This window comes from Thalassophryne amazonica, chromosome 20 (genome assembly GCF_902500255.1).
Source record: "Thalassophryne amazonica chromosome 20, fThaAma1.1, whole genome shotgun sequence".
In the NCBI taxonomy this organism is placed as follows: Eukaryota; Metazoa; Chordata; class Actinopteri; order Batrachoidiformes; family Batrachoididae; genus Thalassophryne; species Thalassophryne amazonica.
In genome coordinates this window covers 66,941,081-66,957,581 of record NC_047122.1, presented here as the reverse complement: position 1 = coordinate 66,957,581, position 16,501 = coordinate 66,941,081, and the positions used below count along the sequence as shown (strand labels likewise).

General features: G+C 43.5%; 1 long non-coding RNA gene across 1 annotated transcript in view; it reads left to right on the top strand.

Annotated features, from left to right (window-relative positions):
* Positions 1–228: 228 nt before the first annotated feature.
* LOC117502163 overlaps positions 229–16,501 on the top strand; it is a 26,652-nt gene continuing 10,379 nt past the window's right edge. Inside the window, exons 1-2 of the long non-coding RNA XR_004558202.1 lie at positions 229–239; positions 5,657–5,665. This is a non-coding gene — a long non-coding RNA (uncharacterized LOC117502163). The remainder of the gene's footprint in view (positions 240–5,656; positions 5,666–16,501) is intronic.

Here is a 16,501-nt window from a genome sequence, read left to right as displayed (position 1 = left end):
TCCCTAGAGCGGTGTTCCAGGCACATCCATCTGGGAGGAGACCCCGAGGAAGACCCAGGACTAGGTGGAGAGATTATATCTCCACATTGGCCTGGGAACGCCTCAGGATCCCCCAGTCAGAGGTGGTCAATGTGGCCTGGGAAAGGGAAGTTTGTGGTCCCCTTCTGGAGCTGCTGCCCTCACGACCTGATCCCTGATAAGCAGTTGGAGATGAGTGATGTGTGAGTGAAATGATCCAAGTAATAAAACTCCTGAGCCTCCCTAAGTAACCATTTGTTTGACCCAAAGTTATTCTGGCGGTACAAAAGGATTTTCCACAGACACAAAGTGCCAACGAAATCCAGTTATCATCTTAGGCCACTTAGCATCCACATCTCACAGCTGTACAGCAACTCTGGAAGCACCACAACACTGAAGACTTGGACATTCATTCTGATGCAGCGGTAATGGCATCTCCCAAACCATCTGTCCAGCTGAACTCATGACTCCATCAGCTCTTCTTAAACATCTCCTGATCTCAAAAGCCAAGAACCCAGACACATAAACATTGTCAAGATACCCAACAGCTAAACAGACCTTCACATATTTCTTTCTAAGGGTTTCTTGTGGTTGTGACATTACTGCCATATGGAGTGTGGCTTAAGACCTATATCGAAATTTGTTCTTGAAAATTTTGTTCAGTCCTACATTGCTCAACTGCTGGATTATCAATGGAAAACTCTCATTGCCTGACCTTCAAAGAATATTGACAAAAATTGATTCAATTCAATGTTCCGAAGACCTTCAATCAATCACTGCCTCTCTACATGCCAATTAGGACCCAAAGTATCAGAAGCTCACTTGTTTCTTTTCCTTAGAGAGCTATAATATGAGAAGTACCTGATGTATCTCTGCATGCTTTTGTTGTCTTTGCAAGTTAATATGTATTATTTCAAGTGGCAGACAGTGTGGTATCGACATTCCGTGCTATATTTACATCTGAGGTTGATTTGCTGTCCCCAGTTGGAGCTTCACTTCACTGACTGCCTGTTCAGGTGAGACCAGATTTTCAAGTTCTGCTGCTGACATCATAAAATAATGAATAGTTCCACAGCAGCTTAGATGCCTGATGTGACTGAGCTGGAGGTGCTGGGCTGTTCCCTGCCATCAAACTAATTAGTTAATAGGAAGTAATAGGAATAATAGTAACATTTGATAGACGTTTGGTTGATTTCCAGGGTTTTTTTCATGATGTCAGGTTTCTAGTGGGTCAACTATTTACTCTAAGATTTAACAGCATGGAAGAGTCCACAAATTGATGGAATTATTTTAAAAGCTTCTGAATGACTAATTGGCACTGGGGAATCGTTGGCCGTGTTTATGTGCCCACTTGTAGAATCAGTGTCTTCTTACATAAAAGAGCTGGAAAAGAAATCTAAAGCTTCAAGCCAAGGCATCTGGAGCACAGTTTTGGAAAACCACAAATCACATTCCTCCTTTGCTGTCTACTCGATAGGATTCATGGAACTACAAGCAAAATTATGAGAGAAGCTTGAAACCAGACAGAATTTACACCATTGCAGACGGATGCCCAAATTAAGACCCAGGACTAAATGACCATTTGTTCTTAAGGTTCCCTTTTAACAGGAAGAAACCTCCACCAGAACCAGGCTCAGGGAGGGGCAGTCTTCTGCTGGGACTGGTTGGGGCTGAGGGAGAGAACCAGGAAAAAGACATGCTGTGGAGGGGAGCAGAGATCAATCACTAATGATTAAATGCAGAGTGGTGCATACAGAGCAAAAGGAGAAAGAAACACTCAGTGCATCATGGGAACCCCCCAGCAGTCTAAGTCTATAGCAGCATAACTAAGGGATGGTTCAGGGACACCCGATCCAGCCCTAACTATAAGCTTTAGCAAAAAGGAAGGTTTTAAGCCTAATCTTAAAAGTAGAGAGGGTGTCTGTCTCCCTGATCTGAATTGGGAGCTGGTTCCATAGGAGAGGAGCCTGAAAGCTGAAGGCTCTGCCTCCCATTCTACTCTTACAAACCCTAGGAACTACAAGTAAGCCTGCAGTCTGACAGCGAAGCGCTCTATTGGGGTGACATGGTACTATGAGGTCCCTAAGATAAGATGGGACCTGATAATACCGCTCACTGCGGTATTGTATCACTTCCTGTTCCGGAGCACAGCGGTGTTTTTCTGTACCTGTTAGCTGTTTAATCTGCGCAGTTAGATTGATCTAGTTAACTACATAACGATTTGTTTCCCAGTGTAATCTTCATGTGCCTTAACTAAAGCACTCCCTCTGCTGAATCACCTCTAAATTATTTACACATTATTCACTTTGTGTGTTTTTAGGAATCCGCTAGCTTAGCGCAGCTACTAGCTCTTAGCCGGTTTAGCATGGCGGCTTGTCTTGTCTCTCCCGCACTTTTCTGCTCTGGGTGTGAAATGTTTAGTTATTCCTCGGCCTCCTTTAGCAGTAATGGTACTTGTAATAAGTGTAGCTTATTCGTAGCTTTGGAGGCCAGGCTGGGCGAATTGGAGACTCGGCTCCGCACCGTGGAAAATTCTACAGCTAGCCAGGCCCCTGTAGTCGGTGCGGACCGTTAGTTTCCCTCTGGCAGATCCCAAGCAGCCGGGAAAGCAGGCCGACTGGGTGACTGTGAGGAGGAAGCGTAGCCCTAAACAGAAGCCCCGTGTACACCGCCAACCCGTTCACATTTCTAACCGTTTTTCCCCACTCGACGACACACCCGCCGAGGATCAAACTCTGGTTATTGGCGACTCTGTTTTGAGAAATGTGAAGTTAGCGACACCAGCAACCATAGTCAATTGTCTTCCGGGGGCCAGAGCAGGCGACATTGAAGGAAATTTGAAACTGCTGGCTAAGGCTAAGCGTAAATTTGGTAAGATTGTAATTCGCGTCGGCAGTAATGACACCCGGTTACGCCAATCGGAGGTCACTAAAATTAACATTGAATCGGTGTGTAACTTTGCAAACACAATGTCGGACTCTGTTGTTTTCTCTGGGCCCCTCCCCAATCGGACCAGGAGTGACATGTTTAGCCGCGTGTTCTCCTTGAATTGCTGGCTGTCTGAGTGGTGTCCAAAAAATGAGGTTGGCTTCATAGATAATTGGCAAAGCTTCTGGGAAAAACCTGGTCTTGTTAGGAGAGACGGCATCCATCCCACTTTGGATGGAGCAGCTCTCATTTCTAGAAATCTGGCCAATTTTCTTAAATCCTCCAAACCGTGACTATCCAGGGTTGGGACCAGGAAGCAGAGTTGTAGTCTTACACACCTCTCTGCAGCTTCTCTCCCCCTGCCATCCCCTCATTACCCCATCCCCGTAGAGACGGTGCCTGCTCCCAGACTACCAACAACCAGTAAAAATCTATTTAAGCATAAAAATTCAAAAAGAAAAAATAATATAGCACCTTCAACTGCACCACAGACTAAAACAGTTAAATGTGGTCTATTAAACATTAGGTCTCTCTCTTCTAAGTCCCTGTTAGTAAATGATATAATAATTGATCAACATATTACAGAAACCTGGTTACAGCAGGATGAATATGTTAGTTTAAATGAGTCAACACCCCCGAGTCACACTAACTGTCAGAATGCTCGTAGCACGGGCCGGGGCGGAGGATTAGCAGCAATCTTCCATTGCAGCTTATTAATTAATCAAAAACCTAGACAGAGCTTTAATTCATTTGAAAGCTTGACTCTTAGTCTTGTCCATCCAAATTGGAAGTCCCAAAAACCAGTTTTATTTGTTATTATCTATCGTCCACCTGGTCGTTACTGTGAGTTTCTCTGTGAATTTTCAGACCTTTTGTCTGACTTAGTGCTTAGCTCAGATAAGATAATTATAGTGGGCGATTTTAACATCCACACAGATGCTGAGAATGACAGCCTCAACACTGCATTTAATCTATTATTAGACTCAATTGGCTTTGCTCAAAAAGTAAATGAGTCCACCCACCACTTTAATCATATCTTAGATCTTGTTCTGACTTATGGTATGGAAATAGAAGACTTAACAGTATTCCCTGAAAACTCCCTTCTGTCTGATCATTTCTTAATAACATTTACATTTACTCTGATGGACTACCCAGCAGTGGGGAATAAGTTTCATTACTCCTCTAAAAAAGAGAGCTTTAAATCAGAAGTGCCTGACTCCGTGGTATAACTCACAAACTCGTAGCTTAAAGCAGATAACCCGTAAGTTGGAGAGGAAATGGCGTCTCACTAATTTAGAAGATCTTCACTTAGCCTGGAAAAAGAGTCTGTTGCTCTATAAAAAAGCCCTTGAAGTTAATTCAAAATGCTGCAGCTAGAGTACTGACAGGGACTAGAAGGAGAGAGCATATCTCACCCATATTGGCCTCTCTTCATTGGCTTCCTGTTAATTCTAGAATAGAATTTAAAATTCTTCTTCTTACTTATAAGGTTTTGAATAATCAGGTCCCATCTTATCTTAGGGACCTCGTAGTACCATATCACCCCAATAGAGCGCTTCGCTCTCAGACTGCAGGCTTACTTGTAGTTCCTAGGGTTTGTAAGAGTAGAACGGGAGGCAGAGCCTTCAGCTTTCAGGCTCCTCTCCTGTGGAACCAGCTCCCAATTCAGATCAGGGAGACAGACACCCTCTCTACTTTTAAGATTAGGCTTAAAACTTTCCTTTTTGCTAAAGCTTATAGTTAGGGCTGGATCAGGTGACCCTAAACCATCCCTTAGTTATGCTGCTATAGACGTAGACTGCTGGGGGGTTCCCATGATGCACTGTTTCTTTCTCTTTTTGCTCTGTATGCACCACTCTGCATTTAATCATTAGTGATCGATCTCTGCTCCCCTCCACAGCATGTCTTTTTCCTGGTTCTCTCCCTCAGCCCCAACCAGTCCCAGCAGAAGACTGCCCCTCCCTGAGCCTGGTTCTGCTGGAGGTTTCTTCCTGTTAAAAGGGAGTTTTTCCTTCCCACTGTCGCCAAGTGCTTGCTCACAGGGGGTCGTTTTGACCGTTGGGGTTTTTCCGTAATTATTGTATGGCCTTGCCTTACAATATAAAGCGCCTTGGGGCAACTGTTTGTTGTGATTTGGCGCTATATAAATAAAATTGATTGATTGATTGATTATTCAAAACCTTATAAGTTAGAAGAAGAATTTTACATTCTATTCTAGAATTAACAGGAAGCCAATGAAGAGAAGCCGATATGGGTGAGATATGCTCTCTCTTTCTAGTCCCTGCTAGTACTCTAGCTGCAGCATTTTGAATTAACTGAAGGCTTTTCAGGGAACTTTTAGGATAACCTGATAATAATGAATTACAATAGTCCAGCCTAGAGGAAATAAATGCATGAATTAGTTTTTCAGCATCACTCTGAGACAAGACCTTTCTAATTTTAGAGATATTGCGCAAATGCAAAAAAGCAGTCCTACATATTTGTTTAATATGCGCATTGAATGAAATATCCTGATCAAAAATGACTCCAAGATTTCTCACAGTATTACTAGAGGTCAGGGTAACGCCATCCAGAGTAAGGATCTGGTTAGACACCATGTTTCTAAGATTTGTGGGGCCAAGTACAATAACTTCAGTTTTATCTGAGTTTAAAAGCAGGAAATTAGAGGTCATCCATGTGTTTATGTCTGTAAGACAATCCTGCAGTTTAGCTAATTGGTGTGTGTCCTCTGGCTTCATGGATAGATAAAGCTGGGTATCATCTGCATAACAATGAAAATTTAAGCAATGCCGTCTAATAATACTGCCTAAGGGAAACATGTATAAAGTGAATAAAATTGGTCCTAGCACAGAACCTTGTGGAACTCCATAATTAACCTTAGTCTGTGAAGAAGATTCCCCATTTACATGAACAAATTGTAATCTATTAGATAAATATGATTCAAACCACCGCAGCGCAGTGCCTTTAATACCTATGGCATGCTCTAATCTCTGTAATAAAATTTTATGGTCAACAGTATCAAAAGCAGCACTGAGGTCTAACAGAACAAGCACAGAGATGAGTCCACTGTCTGAGGCCATAAGAAGATCATTTGTAACCTTCACTAATTGTTGTGTGGGCCGCTGAAGAGGAGGTACTGCTGGCCCACCACCACCAGAGGGTGCCCTGCCTGGAGTGCGGGCTCCAGGCACTAGAGGGCGCTGACGCCTTGCAGGAGCAGCCAGAGTGACAGCTGTCACCCATCACCTGCGACAGCTGTCATCAATCATCGGATCTGCAGGGGTATATCAGCAGGACGGCATCTCCACCTCATCGCCGAGATATCGTTTCTACTGAGAAGGTAACGTGCTCAGCTGACTGTTTAACAGTGATCTTTGTGACTTTTGTGTTTTGCTCTGAGTATTTTCCAACGAGAGGTGGAGGTAACTTACCTGCCGTTCGGATTCCTGGGTGCGAACGCACCCTCCTTTAATTGTCCTTTGTTCCTCGCCAGAAGTACCAGGTCCGACACGCGGAGGCAGTGGCCACCTGGGAGTTCGGGACTTGGCGGCTCCAGTATTCCCGGGGTCTGGTGGCGGAGGAAACCGTGTGGTTCCAGTTCTACTTTGGAGAGGCGTCTCCTATCTTCGAGCCTGCCCACACGACACCTGTGTGAATTTGACTTTGTCTATTATTGTAATCTGTTGTACTTGTTGTGCATATTCACAACAGTAAAGTGTGTTATTTGACCTATTCCATTGTCCGTTCATTTGCGCCCCCTGTTGTGGGTCCGTGTACTTACACTTTCACAACACTAATGCTGTTTCTGTACTATGATGAATTCTAAAACCTGACTGAAACTCTTCAAATAGACCATTCCTCTGCAGATGATCAGTTAGCTGTTTTACAACTACCCTTTCAAGAATTTTTGAGAGAAAAGGAAGGTTGGAGATTGGCCTATAATTAGCTAAGATAGCTGGGTCAAGTGATGGCTTTTTAAGTAATGGTTTAATTACTGCCACCTTAAAAGCCTGTGGTACATAGCCAACTAATAAAGATAGATTGATCATATTTAAGATCGAAGCATTAATTAATGGTAGGGCTTCCTTGAGCAGCCTGGTAGGAATGGGGTCTAATAGACATGTTGATGGTTTGGAGGACGTAACTAATGAAAATAACTCAGACAGAACAATCGGAGAGAAAGAGTCTAACCAAATACCGGCATCACTGAAAGCAGCCGAAGACAACGATACGTCTTTGGGATGGTTATGAGTCATTTTTTTCTCTAATAGTTAAAATTTTATTAGCAAAGAAAGTCATGAAGTCATTACTAGTTAAAGTTAAAGGAATACTCAGCTCAATAGAGCTCTGACTCTTTGTCAGCCTGGCTACAGTGCTGAAAAGAAACCTGGGGTTGTTCTTATTTTCTTCAATTAGTGATGAGTAGTAAGATGTCCTAGCTTTACGGAGGGCTTTTTATAAAGCAACAGACTCTTTTTCCAGGCTAAGTGAAGATCTTCTAAATTAGTGAGACGCCATTTCCTCTCTAACTTACGGGTTATCTGCTTTAAGTTGCGAGTTTGTGAGTTATACCACGCAGTCAGGCACTTCTGATTTAAGGCTCTCTTTTTCAGAGGAGCTACAGCATCCAAAGTTGTCTTCAATGAGGATGTAAAACTATTGACGAGATACTCTATCTCACTTACAGAGTTTAGGTAGCTACTCTGCACTGTGTTGGTATATGGCATTAGAGAACATAAAGAAGGAATCATATCCTTAAACCTAGTTACAGCGCTTTCTGAAAGACTTCTAGTGTAATGAAACTTATTCCCCACTGCTGGGTAGTCCATCAGAGTAAATGTAAATGTTATTAAGAAATGATCAGACAGAAGGGAGTTTTCAGGGAATACTGTTAAGTCTTCAATTTCCATACCATAAGTCAGAACAAGATCTAAGATATGATTAAAGTGGTGGGTGGACTCATTTACATTTTGAGCAAAGCCAACTGAGTCTAATAATAGATTAAATGCACTGTTGAGGCTGTCATTCTCAGCATCTGTGTGGATGTTAAAATCTCCCACTATAATTATCTTATCTGAGCTAAGCACTAAGTCAGACAAAAGGTCTGAAAATTCACAGAGAAACTCACAGTAACGACCAGGTGGACGATAGATAACAAATAAAACTGGTTTTTGGGACTTCCAGTTTGGATGGACAAGACTAAGAGTCAAGCTTTCAAATGAATTAAAGCTCTGTCTGGGTTTTTGATTAATTAATAAGCTGGAATGGAAGATTGCTGCTAATCCTCCGCCTCGGCCCATGCTACGAGCGTTCTGGCAGTTAGTGTGACTCGGGGGTGTTGACTCATTTAAACTAACATATTCATCCTGCTGTAACCAGGTTTCTGTAAGGCAGAATAAATCAATATGTTGATCAATTATTATATCATTTACTAACAGGGACTTAGAAGAGAGAGACCTAATGTTTAATAGACCACATTTAACTGTTTTAGTCTGTGGTGCAGTTGAAGGTGCTATATTATTTTTTCTTTTTGAATTTTTATGCTTAAATAGATTTTTACTGGTTGTTGGTGATCTGGGAGCAGGCACCGTCTCTACGGGGATGGGGTAATGAGGGGATGGCAGGGGGAGAGAAGCTGCAGAGAGGTGTGTAAGACTACAACTCTGCTTCCTGGTCCCAACCCTGGATAGTCACGGTTTGGAGGATTTAAGAAAATTGGCCAGATTTCTAGAAATGAGAGCTGCTCCATCCAAAGTGGGATGGATGCCGTCTCTCCTAACAAGACCAGGTTTTCCCCAGAAGCTTTGCCAATTATCTATGAAGCCCACCTAATTTTTTGGACACCACTCAGACAGCCAGCAATTCAAGGAGAACATGCGGCTAAACATGTCACTCCCGGTCCGATTGGGGAGGGGCCCAGAGAAAACTACAGAGTCCGACATTGTTTTTGCAAAGTTACACACCGATTCAATGTTAATTTTAGTGACCTCCGATTGGCGTAACTGAGTGTCATTATTGCCGACGTGAATTACAATCTTACCAAATTTACGCTTAGCCTTAGCCAGCAGTTTCAAATTTCCTTCAATGTCACCTGCTCTGGCCCCCGGAAGACAATTGAATATGGTTGCTGGTGTCGCTAACTTCACATTTCTAAAAACAGAGTCGCCAATAAGCAGAGTTTGATCCTCGGTGGGTGTGTCGCACAGTGGGGAAAAACGGTTAGAAATGTGAACGGGTTGGCGGTGTACACCGGGCTTCTGTTTAGAACTACGCTTCCTCCTCACAGTCACCCAGTCGGCCTGCTTTCCCGGCTGCTCGGGATCTGCTGGAAGGGAACTAACGGCGGCTAAGCTACCTTGGTCCGCACCGACTACAGGGGCCTGGCTAGCTGTAGAATTTTCCACGGTGAGGAGCCGAGTCTCCAATTCGCCCAGCCTGGCCTCCAAAGCTACGAATAAGCTACACTTATTACAAGTACCATTACTGCTAAAGGAGGCCGAGGAATAACTAAACATTTCACACCCAGAGCAGAAAAGTGCGGGAGAGACAGGAGAAGCCGCCATGCTAAACCGGCTAAGAGCTAGTAGCTGCGCTAAGCTAGCGGATTCCTAAAAACACACAAAGTGAATAATGTGTAAATAATTTAGAGGTGATTCAGCAGAGGGAGTGCTTTAGTTAAGGCACGTGAAGATTACACTATGAAACAAATCGTAATCTAGATAATTAGATCAATCTAACTGTGCAGATTAAACAGCTAACAGATACAGAAAAACACCGCTGTGCTCCGGAACAGGAAGTGATACAATACCGCAGTGAGAGCCAACCACCAGTAGAGGCAGGCAAGACCCTGCTCACTTTCGCCTCAGGCCCAAACATGCAGCTTACAGCCTGAGGAAAAGTATAACAGAAAGCATAGATGATGATTTAGTTGGAGCAATCAGGTAAACTGTGACACTGTCCACCTTTTGGTGAGCACAGAAGAAACCCATCAATACAACACTGATATTAAAAAAAAAAAAGCTTGGCCTTTTTCTTGGTGATCAACTGTAAACTTCTGTCTCATCGCCTCCTTAAATGATGTAAATCTGTCGGGTCACAGAGGTTTCATATTTTTGTATAATGGACTGTGAAGTTGTTTGTGACACCATGACTCATTTTGACATAGTTCCTAAGGAGGAACATGACGTGGAAATCCAAAACTGCATTCTGGAGGCTTTGGCTGAATACTTTTCTTTTCCCCTGCACTCAATCGCAAGAAGGAACTGGTTCTTCAGGTAGGACTTTAAATACAGCCAAAGGTTTCCAGTTAACAACTAATTATGTCAATTATTCATTCAGATGCTTTTACAAGTAATTCCATTATTTCTGGAATCTTCCATGCTGTTTAAAGAGGCCTTCGCCTTGGCATATATAAACTGCTGTTCAGCTGACAAAACAAATACTTTAAATTCATTTTATAACAATTATTTTTAAATAACTTTATATGGGAATAAAAGATGTTCTAATTAACCTATGGAATACGAGTATTGTGAGAAAATTGAGTGTTCAGTCAAAGTGTATGTAAACTTAAACAACTGTACCTCTCCCAGTAGGGCAGTGTTTCACCAAATTCCAAATATCTTGGAAATCAATGAGTAATATTATTAAAATATATGATGAGAGAGAATAAGGTAGGAATGGGGGGATAATTTCCAGGTGTGTGACCTTGAACAAAACACACTGTCTGTACTGTCCTAGTCCACCGATTTGTAAGTGGGTAGCAGCCTTGTAACCTCTGATGGATTTGCATTCTGTCTACGTGGAGCTGTGGACTCTCATCTACTTCACACAGTGGTACCTGGGGATAAGTACTGACCCAGTGACCTCAGGGCCTTTACAGCACTTACATGTCCACTTTTCACTTTTTTCAGAAAAAGTGGTTTTTCAGTGTTTGATACATTTTGAGAACCAGGTCCTGGACCCAAAGCAGTGGTGCAGTGTGGTGCAAAATCCATGCATGACTTTTTGAGATATCCTGGTTGAAAAAAAAAAAGATACTGAACTTTTGGATGTATTTATCTCAGAAAATAAAGACTCTACATGCAGTGTGTAAAAGATGAAGGTTGTAGCCTGTCAGCCAGTAATTCTGGTGTTTATATTTGTATTTATTTTTGCAAATTGTTTCTTACTTGTACTTCTGATACTCTGTGTGCTTCTTACCCTTTGTGCTGCTGCTCAATGCTGCTGCAATGTCAATTTCCCTGAGGGAGTCTTCCCAAGGGATGTAACAGGCTATCTAGCCTCAAGGTCAATTGCCCACTGTTTACATCCAGAGGAATTTATTCAGACCTTCGTCAGATTATTCGGCTCCATTCTTATCTCAACCCACAAAGACAATAACTGACTTACACATGGACTGAAGCATGCTCCAGTTTCTCCTTTTACCTGTCTTCCTGCCCCTCCCCCCCATGGCAGGCCCCCGTTCTTCCCAAGCTGGCAGGCGGCGAGACTTGACAGTTGCAGCGGCTACCAACACACTCACATCGCCTCAATTGGAAAACGGACTGTTTCAAGTTTAGTGCACATAAACAATGTCAAATGTACATGTGTTGTCCTAATTCTGATGTGTGCCATTATTACGGTAAACAAGTAATAATTGTAGATTAATTGCTGTTTGTATGTGGGATGTGAGTGCAGAAATCTCGTTGTTGTAATGACAATGACAATAAAATCTATCTATCTATCTATCTATCTATCTATAAAGTTCTGTCTAATCTGATAATGTGAATGATTGTGCATCAGTGCCACATAGCCCCCAAACCCAGGTGGGGCCCCGCAGCCAGAGCAGGCATCAAACCCCCCCAGACTATTCCAATGACAGACCTCAAGCACAGGATTAGTACACAGTGCCACAAGGAGGTGAGAAGCGGCCACAGAGACACAGCAGTGATGGATCAAATCAGAGGTTAGCGCTTTGTGTTCCTCGTTAAAGCAATAAAACCATGTGACCCGGACAGTGCCGTGTCACGCGTCTCCGAGCGTGTTGTGGTCTCACAACTTTGGGACGACACAGATCTTTCTGATTTGAGTTGGAGTGCACTGCCACAGATTCATTTTTCTTGGCGTGTTCCTGTTGATATCCCCCAGTTATTCACAGTGTAGCGCCACAAACAAATTCCATCTGACTCTATAGCAGAGACAGCAGCGAGCAGCTGACGCGGCTCTAATGTGGTAAATGAATCCAGAAGTATTTGCAAAGTTCATAAAAAAGCTTTTGCTAACTGACTCTTTAATAGCTGTCAGTCATTTGGATGTTGTGGCAAATAAAAAGTCTGCAAACAGCAACGCTAAATGATAACACGAGCGGATTTCTGCAACGTGGCTGGTGAAGTGCACGTGTGCCAGAGACAGTTATAAATCAGCAGAGCAGGTTGAGCTGTGAGAGACGGAGACACATTTAAGAGACTCTGCAGATCTATTTGCACAGAGTTATTTTCCTCTTCACGCAGAGGACCTGCGACAGCACCACAGTTTCCTGCACTGTCACGCAAATTAGGTCACATCTGTCTTTTCCAGATGGATTCCACCTGCACTGCCTCAAAACGTAACGCTGCATGCACCCCACACACATACACACACACACACACACACACAGATAGACAGATTCAGGGCTGTGGTCACTGTATGAGATCACGTGTGTGCCGCTCTCCTTGTGTCGGCCATACGAGGTCTGTTAGAAAAGTACCGGACCTTTTTATTTTTTCCAAAAACAATATGGATTTGAATCATGTGCGCTTGCATCAGCCAAGCTTGAACCTTCGTGCGCATGCGTGAGTTTTTTCACGCCTGTCGGTTGCGTCATTCGCCTATGGGCAGGCTTTGAGTGAGCACTGGTCCACCCCTCTCATCGGATTTTCATTGTCAGGAAAATGTCTGAACGGCTGGAGCAGTGCTGCATCAAATTTTTCAAGAAACTGTGTGAGACAGCCAGGTGGAAACCATTCGGAAAATTCAGATGGCTTTCGGTGAAAATCCTATGGGCATCACACAGATTAAGGAGCATTACAACCGGATTAAAGATGGCCCACAGTGGGTGAGGAAGTGCCGCGCTTCGAGCGGCCATCAACAGGCTGAAATGACCAGATCATTTCCAAAGTGAAGGCTGTGTTGATCTGGGACGTCGTGTGACTAACAGAGAAATGGCAGAAAAGGTGGACAGCAGCCATTTTTCATCAGATTCCACTGTTACAGGAGATTTTGTAATGAAAGACATGCGGAGGCATTCGCGCGTCGGGACGAAGCCGCAATGGCGTTAGGTCTTCCACCATTCAGAAGATTCAGACGGCTTTCGGTGGCTTTTTAGTCGAGTGAGTATCCGAGAAATTGTGGAGATCTGGGCATGTCACAACATGTCCCGTGAGACTTCCAACACGGACTTGCTTTTGTTCTCCGCCATTGTGGCTTCATCCCGAGGAGATGATCTAATTATGGATCCCCACTTAGATATGATTGGGTTATGTGAAACATGGCTTAAACCTGCTGCTGTCCTCCCCTTAAATGAGACCTACCCACTGTACACATTTAGTCACTATGCTTTTAGAACTGCGCTTCATATCCCTTTAACTCATCTTATTAGCAATGGTACAGGTCTTCGCCTCAATCTAAATTATGAGTCTGTGAGTGTAGCTCTGTTCTGGTGGCCGATGAAAACTTTAGTGTTCTCTCTGCTTTCCTGTCAATTTATTCCTGATGAATTCTACCTTAGGTGCAGTTTTTCGGGCCAAGTGATTCTGCTTTCTCTGTGTCTGAGGTACTGACGGCGTCTTACAAGGCTGACAGCTGCACACCACAGGGTGTTGGACTGACCAGGAGATGCCATGCCTGAAGCTTGTGCTTGTTCTCATTGTGTTTTGTACAATAACACTGCCTCTGATCTTAGGGACATGAAGTTTGGGGTTCCGCAGGGATCCGTTTTAGGCCCCCTGCTTTTTTCCCTTTATGTAGCACCCCTTGGGAATATACTGCGGCGTGTTGGGATTGCCTTTCATTGCTATGCTGATGATACTCAACTGTACATGCCAATAACTGCTGGTAATCTTACTCACATAAAATCTTTAGAAAATTGCCTTGCATCAGTGATAAGTTGGATGTTTAGAAACTTCCTCCTTTTAAACTCTGATAAGATTGAAATGATGGTCCTTGGTCCAGCACGACATCTGCATCAAGTTGACCAGCTAACGCTTAGCTTAGGTTCGTGTGTTATACATCATGGGGCAAAATGAGGAAACTTGGAGTAATTCTTGATCCTACGTTGTCCTTTGACCTCCACATTAGAAATATTGCTAGGACTGCTTTCTTCCACCTGCAAAATATAGTGAAGATTTGTCCCATCCTGTCTATGGCTGATGCAGAGACTCTGATTCATGCATTTGTCTTCTAGATTGGACTATTGTAATGCTTTATTTTCTGGTTTACTGCAATCCACCACTAGGGGTCTTCAACTGGTTCAAAATGCTGCTGCGAGACACGAAGCAGAAGGTTTGACCACATTACACCCATTTTGGCATCCCTTCATTGGCTTCCTGTCTCTTTGAGATCAGACTTTAAGGTGTTGTTACTGGCCTATAAAATTGTTCACAGGCTGGCACCTCCCTACCTGGCTAACCGGGGTGAACCCCACGTACTTGCATTCGCAGGGTGCACGGCTGTTGTGTGTCTCTAGGGTGAACAAAAAGTCAGTGGGTCACAGAGGCTTTTCCTATTGTGCCGTGGCTCTGGAATGTTCTGCCCACACACATACACAGTCAGACTCTGTGGTGATTTTTAAATCTAAATTGAAGACACATCTTTTTTCCCTGTTTATCGCTAGTATTTGATGTCTTCTTTTATTCTTTTTACTTATTTATGTTTTTATTCTTTTACTGTGTTGTTTTTTTAATCTTTTAATTCATTTTGTTGCTTTTTAAGTTGTGTTGTGTGAAGCGCCTTGGGGTGACCCCGCCGTGAATTGGCGCTATATAAATGAATAAATTAGAATTTTTAGTTTGATGTAGCACACTGCAGTCTGTGTTTGGAATAAAACGCCACGGTGACAGGCCCACTGACGGAGTGATGGAGGAATGCTGGCCCTGCATCCCAGGGCACTGGATGACCCCCTGCCTGCAGCACAAATGCTTATATGCTCATCTCAACAATTGCACTTTGTTTTGATGATGCTTTGGTTTCCTGTTTTCTGTCTCTTCAGCTTTGTAAAACTTTGTAAAAAACCTTGTAACTGTTAGAATGGCCCAACCAGAGGGTCACCCCTTTGAGTCTGGTCTGCTTGAGGTTTCTTCCTCAAATCATCAGAGGGATTTTTTTCTTACATCTATCACCCGTGTGTTTGCTCTCTGGGTTGGTAAGGTTAGACCTTACTCGTGTGAAGCACCTTGAGGCAGCTTTGTTGTGATTTGTTGCTATACAAAAGAAATAAATTGAAATTGAAGAAGAGGGCACCACCAGGATTATACTTCATACTGCGCCCCCCCATTCCAAATAATTTGATGCACAGGATTTTATTTAAAAAAAGATGTGACCTCTGTGGTGATGAGTGCAGGATTGTGTCACTCTAATGCAGCACAGACCCACAGTGGACGTTTTCAGCTCGTATCAACAGGTTGTATCACGTCCACACAGGCTATTTTTGTTGTTGTTGTAATACTGAGTGGTTTTCATGAATAAACCTGTAGAGAAAGTGTGTGCACAGTGCGTACAGGATTACAGCTAACAGCACCTGACGCCGGTTCAACATCTGAGGGTGTTGGACCTCCACAGACCGATGATAGAAGCTGAGGAGAGGCACAAAGTCATACTGGCTGTGTTAATACTGGAACTCCGCTGGACCATGAGGCAGCAGAGGGGTGGTGGGGGTCCTGGTTTGTGTCTCACATTAGCCAGGAGTGATTGTCTCGTGCAGACCACCTGTGTCACGGGGCGGACCATACTCCATCTGCAAATCCTACACACTCTACGAGCACTGGACACATGCATCAGACATACACTTGGCACGGGTTGATGGCGTGATCTTCCTCGTGCATGACAGCCATGCAGTCTGTCTGGAGAACAGCTTGCAAAAATAAATTTTGTCAGAGATATTGTTGGTACGCTGAGAAGGAAAGCAACAGTTGGCAGGATGGATCACTGAATTATAAGGAAATGGAAGTTGTCACGTTCAGGATGATCTGAAGGGGTTCGTTTCCAGTTTGGATGAGCTGCTTCCACAGTCTGAACTCAGTAACACAGGGGTGGCCAAGTTCGGTCCTCGAGAGCCACATTCCTGACACTCTTAGTTGTCTCCAACACACCTGAATCCAATGAAAGACTCATTAAAAGTCTGCTAACGAGTCTTTCATTGGATTCAGGTGTGTTGGAGCAGGGAGACAACTAAGAGTGTCAGGAATGTGGCTCTCGAGGACCGAACTTGGCCACCCCTGTGTTACTGAGTTCAGACTGTGGAAGCAGTGTTTCTGACTTTGTCATTAAGTGTCATCCTGTCTTTGTAATGACAAGTTGACAAGTTGACATATAACTGAAGACC